Source organism: Bombus vosnesenskii, unplaced genomic scaffold (genome assembly GCF_011952255.1).
Source record: "Bombus vosnesenskii isolate JDL3184/JDL3185 unplaced genomic scaffold, Bvos_JDL3184-5_v1.1 scf7180000015352, whole genome shotgun sequence".
Taxonomy (NCBI): Eukaryota; Metazoa; Arthropoda; class Insecta; order Hymenoptera; family Apidae; genus Bombus; species Bombus vosnesenskii.
The window spans coordinates 5573-13129 of NW_022883953.1; the positions used below are offsets into that span (position 1 = coordinate 5573).

Here is a 7557-nt window from a genome sequence, read left to right on the forward strand (position 1 = left end):
AATATATATGTCGAGTCTGAATCTCCGAGTCCGAGCTCGAGGCGCCCTCCCGGGGAGTGCTCGCGGGAGGTAGCGGTTCTGCGTTGAAGTTCTCCATCGTCCGGTCGCGCGTGGGGTACCTTTATTGTCGATAGTGACACTAGTGACGAGGGCCTCAGGCTTGATAACGAATCCGCGGCCAACGGGAGGACTGTCATATAAAAAGCAACAGGATACACGAAATAATATAATTCTGATAGGACAACATTTAATTTTGTATATAAATATTTTCATATTTAAAAAAGTTTCCGGAAGCAGGAAGATTTACAAACAAATAATATCATAAACCGAATGTTTCATGATCCTTTTCTAATTAGAGTGTGTGACAGCATGTGAGAACGTTTCTTAAAAATATGACTTATTGCAATTACTTAATCGCAATTATAAACGATTAAGACCTTCTCACAACGAGGCAATCTATCCAAAGTATAAAACTCGTTATACTTGATGAGAAAACAAATCTCTACTTAGGTTTCATTTCGTTTCATCGCGTTCATAAAAAGTGAATTTGTATGAACACATCGTGCAATTTAGTAATTAGGACCGTTGATCTCGCTGCAACATAGATGGATAGAAAAAAGCCATTTAAAATGATACAACGTCGGGAAGACAATTATGAAAATTATAAATGGAACACAAGATAAAATTGTTTAAGATTAATTCTTCTTTTTTTTTTAATCGCGAGTGTTTGCAAACGAAGTTTCAATCTGTTTACAATGATAGCAATGAGAGGAGGATGTCTATGAAAGTTATAAATGCTATATTGAATAACATTTCTGCGAGTGGGTTTGTTTTTCGTTACAAATGTTTTTTAAACGAATCTGCAATCGGTTGGAAACAACGGAACAGTAACGGGACGACTGATAGGGAAATAAAAAAGATCGCGTTTTATTTGAACAGACAAATCTTTGAAATCTATTCGAAAGTCTATTTGAAATGGTACGAGCTCGAAAAGAACGGTGAATACTATAGAAGAAGGATTAATTAAAATTCTTATTAATCTGTACGCTTTGTATATTAAATACCTTGATCGATGCCAAGATAACAAATTATTATACAAAACAGTGAAGTATCCACGTCTGACATTAATATTGAGTATTACCATTACTGTAATTTAATTTTTAACCGATCCTGAAAATTCCTTAGAACGTAAAAAGTATAAAATGTTACTGTGCATTTCATGATTAAATGCACTGTAATTTAGAAACAGTTATGAAGCGGAAACAAATAATTTATTCAGAATAAGAATTCTACGTAATCATGTTAAAAAAAAACGTACTTATAACGCGTTTAAACTCCAAATATGTAAAGACAATAAGGGAAAAGAATTAAACGAAGAATCGTATTTTTTGTAAATTCACACAAGATTTTATCTAAAAAAAAATTAAGATTTTTTGAAGAACGTACAAGACGGAACACGAACAATAAAAAAGGGATGTTAAATACAAAAAATAGATTGAAATTTAGATTATGAAATATAAAAAAATGATATTGCATAATTTACAATTATTTTCGATAGCTTACGTCAGTATGTTGGAGTGTAAACTATAAAATATTCAAAAACTGATACCATTTAGACATAATTTAGAAAAACAATAAATTGCGGAAACCGATAGTTAAAACTCGATACGATCGATACTCCAAAACTCTAATCCTAATAATTACTCAGCAATAATAACCGATAATTCATGTTGATTAATGTTTGAACTCCGTTTTTTTTCTGTATGTGTATACAAATTTTGTACAGTTTGATAAAGCGAAATTAAATTATCATCCTTTTGTACTACTTCAAACATTGAGATTTGTCATCTTTAAGGTCGATCACACATAGTTTCAGATTGCGGAGTTGCAAGGGTAATTAATTTTGCAATCGGTTTTCCTTTGATATAGATGTGCATACAAATAGCCATTGATTGACAATATACCGAAGCAATTCTAGTTTAATTTGAAGTCATCGATCCTTTGATATTTTTGGAAGAATAGTAAAAGTACAGAGAAAACAAGAAAAAATGGCGTTAACTAAAAGATAGCTCCAATGTATCTCATAAATATTATCTATATATCATTTGTAAGATGTAAGTGACCAAGATATCGAATTATACAAAAATTGTATGTAATGATTAATACTTGAACGTTACTTACATTTATGTACATGAAAATTTGATCTTTTATTAACTAAGTTATTGATCGACAAAATGACTTCCTACATAATTCTCCGCCTGAACTGAAATGCATATTTTTTTTACGCAAGCCTTATGTGTAGCTAGCAACGAGCAAACAGATTAATTACTTTACACACGGTCGTATCTTGTTTGCTGTAGGCGAGTTCTCTCGTGTAATCAACGAAGTACTCAACTTTAAAGCGATAACAGAAGAACATTATTGTATCGATAAAAATCATGCTTTTTTCAAAGAAATATGTAACTCGTATTTTTTTTAAAGCAACCCTCATAATGCATTGAATAAAATAATCATACATTTTTTTTTGTTCAACATTTGTAAAATACGATATTATCAAGATCACCAAGGAGGTAATCTTCAATTCTTAATGAATATAATAAAAAACATAATTAATGATTGTTTGATGGCTTTATTATTATCTCTATAATACAAAAGCACAACATCGTGTCAACAGTTTATATAGTTCGTATGTTTCTGTAGGAATACACAAATAATAGTTCTCTATCACAACGTAATCTAAAGGGAAAACCCTGACTAAATGACAAAAATATCGGTAATAACTGGAACTAATGAATGTTAAAAGCAATCAGTATATTCCATACAAACTTCCATCAAAACGATTCGTTCTTCATTCTCTCAACACACTAAGACCGCAATCTTTAAACGCTTATAAAACCATAAGCAATCGTGAAGTTTAGAATTCGCTAACTGGGCGTCTCTCAATCCAGTTTTGATCTTGGGCAGAAGGAGGACCTTTTTCTCCAGCAGCTTCAGATTCTCGTAATTCTCGATCAGATCAGACTTGTACATAAAGTTCAAATAATCGAGCAGAGCAACGAATGTCAAATCAGCCCAAGAGAGAGTACCATCATTAGAGAGAGTAGAAGTAGCCGTCATTTTCCTTCACTTGCTGGTCCAAACGTTCTAAAATGAACGGCAGCGTCTCTTCAGCGGCCTTGCGTTTTGCAGCTTTGACCTTCTCGTCCTCCTCATAGTCGAAGGCGGCAATTTCTGAAAATTTGTTTTCAGTTAAATACTATTCGCTAATGTTATACTAATTTGAATACAGTGTTGTGCGAAATTTAAATGATACTGAAGATAGAATTACAATCCTTTTTAATCCTTTGTCTTGTATTGTTGACATACGTGTATCGTTCGATTAAATCAAATATTAAATCGGATTTCAACTAATAAATACCTGAACAGATATGTACTATCTGTTATCAAGATTCTCATAAGATTTATGCAAAACAGCACTGGGTACTCACTATGACGAATATCATGAATAGTATCAACAGTGGCATCAATATGAAGATTTGCCCAGTCAATCTTTCCAGCTAAGTCATATTGTTTGGCTAAGTAACGGCAAATAGCTGTAGACTGAGCAACCTTCCTTCTATCAGCTACGAGCATAGGAAGCTGGCCATAAGGAGTCACTAAAAACATACAACTAATAGAATCAAAGATTCTATCGAACAAACAGATTATGATGCTTCTTAAATATCTAGGTTCCTGTTATCTGTTTTGGAAAGATATAATTTAATTTATTGATAATTTATCAGCAAACAAAGGGCATTGTCTCCTTAACAATACCTATTGTTCTCCCACATATCTTATAGAGCAATGGAGAGTAAACAATAATCTCTGTTATACTCTGCATAATTGTGTTCTACTTTATTTAGCTACTTTAGTTAAATTAGGAAAGATGAGATTTAAGAAACAGAATTTCTTTTCAGATTAAGAAACAGAAAGCTTACAGGGCTTTATTTCTGGCCAGACGTCCTTTTTGATACGTTCATCTTCAAATGGAATACTAGCATAGCTGAAGATAAAACGGATTAGTAAGTCAATTTAGTAAGTCAAGTTAGTAAGTAACGGGAAGTAAGTCAATTTATAGAGCGGCATCTTCCTGGAAGTATAATATATACAAAGTAAAAACAAAGAATCATTGATGACAAGAATTATATTATTACAAATTATGAAGTATAAGACAATTTAAGTAAAAAGCATCAACTACTAACTACTCGCATAGCTATTTGTATCTTTATATTTTAATATAGCTTAGATATAAAAAGAATATTATTTTTGGATGTAATAATGTATAAACTTGCGCCAAATATTATAACAAAATATTGCACTTTCTATTTAAGTAGGATAGACATATTACCGGCATTTATCTTTTTTCTATAGCAATGAAATTGTTTATAAAAAAGTTTATAAGAAAACTATCAATTAATGCAAACAACGCATTTCAAAATATTAATTACATTCGCGCGATTCGTTATCTCTAGTATTAATTTAATCATATGGTTCTATACACCCAAGACCCTCTAACAGTAATTTAGTACCATTACTAGTCGTATGTACAATGTATGTTTGTATACAACTTTCGTAACTACAAAACATTCAGCATGATTATATATTCTTCCAAACTTAAGAAACATTTTCTAATTGCATACTTAAATTTATCGATCAATTATGAACATATGACAACATTTATTTCTTTCAACTACTAATTTTCAAATCCTCTGCTGTTCCGTTAATTGAACGACGCGCCGACTTTTCGTACAAGTATCTTGTATCTTATCTGTATTATTTAGTTATCAATAAAGAAGAAACATTTTCTAATTGTATACTTAAATTTATCGATCAATTATGAACATGTAATAACATTTATTTCTTTCAACTACTAATTTTTAAATCATCTGCTGTTCGGTTAATTGAAGGATGTCGGCTTTCTGTAGAAGTATTTCATATTTATTATTTAATTATGAATAAGGAAAAAACATACAAAATATAGTTTTTAAACGGTTTATTATTTATAAAGAGAAACTTTGACTCGGGATATATATACTATATATATACTATTTACTTACAATTTTTTTTTTAAGACTTCAAAGTCGAAACAAGCACAGGAAATTTCCAAGCCGGTTAACAGAAACTTGAATGAGACAAAAATAACCTTTAGATCTCTATATGTTCTTCTTCCCCCCTGTTGCTTCCACGTAACTCTTATCCTATTGGTGGAGCTGTGCTGATATGTGAAATTATGACTACATAAAAACATCCGGAAAGACTCATTGAATGATTTTATAGTTTAAGATTAATAAATTTCCATAAATTAAAGTTGAAAATTTATGAGAACATGTTTTCTGTAACAAAACTTACTAAAAACAAACTAGTAAGGTTTATAGATTCTTTAATAATTATGTATGTATTCATAAACTAGTTCGATAAACATCGTTCGATAAAACGTCGAACAACACACAACATTGAAGCGCGAAATTTCAAATTCAAGGAAAGATAAATAACAAATATTGCGAACAAATGATATTAAATTTACAATAATCTCATGTAAGAAAAAATAAAAGGGATAAAAGTAGTACAGAAGATAGAAAAATCTATAAAACTGGTGGCTGGGAAATAGAAAATATATAAATTTATGTTATTAGAGTTTAGTACTTCTGTCGATCAATGTGTTACGACCGTTCGCGGAGAGACGCAGTCGCAGTAGCGAGAGGCGTAAATTCTCGCTACGATTCGGTGAATCGACGCCGCGAAGTAGTCGTTCCCCTGTTTCGGTTAAGATAAGAGGTGGTTAAATGAATATGACACAGTATAGTAAGTTATATTTCACCGTTTATTCCAACAACTTATAACGAAGGCAGTTACGCTGATGCGTATGTACGAGATTTTTTTTTTATTTATTTGTTGAAATTACAATCAATTCTCGCGTTGAGAATATGTACGAGATGAATGAGTGACTGATCTGTGGGGGTGTCCTACCCGGTGGAAGGATATTGACCGTTCGAAGGATGTGAAATCAGAACTGTCTTGGGAGACGATGCTGTCTCGGAGGAAAGCTAAGGATGGGTGTGTCTAGCGCACGGGACCATCGGATTTGTTGGTGACGATTTTAGTTAGGAGAGTGAAGGAAGTGGCTTCGTTGTTAATTGGTTAACGAAGGGTCTTAACCGCCCTCGAGAGAAAGTGGTTAGTGGGAGGAAAGTTGCAGCATACGTGAGAAAAACTAACTTTCCCTTGTCCAGTCGGGGTAGACAATAGTCTTTAGAAATTCTTCGGAAACAGACGTTTGTTTGGTTTGAAGGACCTTTTCTAGGAAATCTATGAGATTTATGGAAGGTACTTGAAACTATGGAGGATACGCTGCGAGTATCCGGTGACATCTGGTTGCCATATTGCTCGCGGTGCGACGTAACAAAATGGAATAGAAAGAAATTTGTAAAATTTAGTTGAATGTTACTAAGAGATACGCGATTTATCGATGGAAAGAAAGAAGAGAAATATTCACTCGTCGAAAGCTTTGTAGAACAACGTTTACTTCGCAGATGTAGAACATTTATTTCGGTTACCTATCGGTTGTATCGTTATCGACTTGCCAATCATGAAACGCAGACGCCACCGGCCAGTTTATTCAATAATAAATTATCTGACGCGTCGATTGATCACGAACACATGCTGTCCACGAAATTGAATTATGTTCCAATCTCTGCATTATAATGTTTATATATATGTTTATGTTTATATATATGTTTTGTAAGGATTCGTTTAGTCGTAAATATCGTTTAGTCGTAAAACAGAATTTTTGCACTCAACTCGATTCGCGTAATGGAAATCATAAAATTAACAAAGGACAATTGCAGTTAGATTTAAGATTAAGATTAAGTGCAGTTAGATTTAGGATTTAGATTAAGATTAGGTAAGTGGCGAATAATGGCTCGTATAATTGATTCTTCTCTCCTTCTTTGAGGACATCTTCGCCGCTCTATAGCTTCTTTATTGTTGCAAGTGTGTAACCTTATTTTGTATAAATTAGATCAGTAACGAGGATTTAAAACGAGGATTAATTTAACAATAGCATATGAATTCTTTTCATTGAGATTTTCACACGAGAAACTGATCAGCCTTGTGAAAAATATAAAATTAATATAAAATTCCTCGATTTAATTATTTAAGTATATAATTAATATTCAGCATGCTAAAAAACGAACGATCTATTTTTCCAAATTTGCAATTATCTATTGCAAGGAATTGCAAAAAGTCACAGGCTCCAAGGTAAATTTTCAAAAGCGTTTGTAATTGTTTTCTGTTATTTTTCTCTGTGCTTGAATTTATGAAGGTGATCAGCGTGGCTCCTGAGCAAATTAAGCTAACAGAATGAAATACTTTCAGTATACAATTTCAATATTTTAATATATGATTACAGAATTTCAATATTGAAATTTAAATTATTATTTAGTGTTACGCCGTAAATAATATCAATGATACTTATTACGTAAAGTACGAAATACAAATCAACGTATATTATTGAAACTC

At 32.1% G+C, this 7557-nt stretch overlaps 1 pseudogene; it reads right to left on the reverse strand.

Moving 5' to 3' along the window:
- Positions 1-2632: 2632 nt before the first annotated feature.
- On the reverse strand, positions 2633-4043 carry LOC117241188 (annotated as a pseudogene).
- Positions 4044-7557: the final 3514 nt, after the last annotated feature.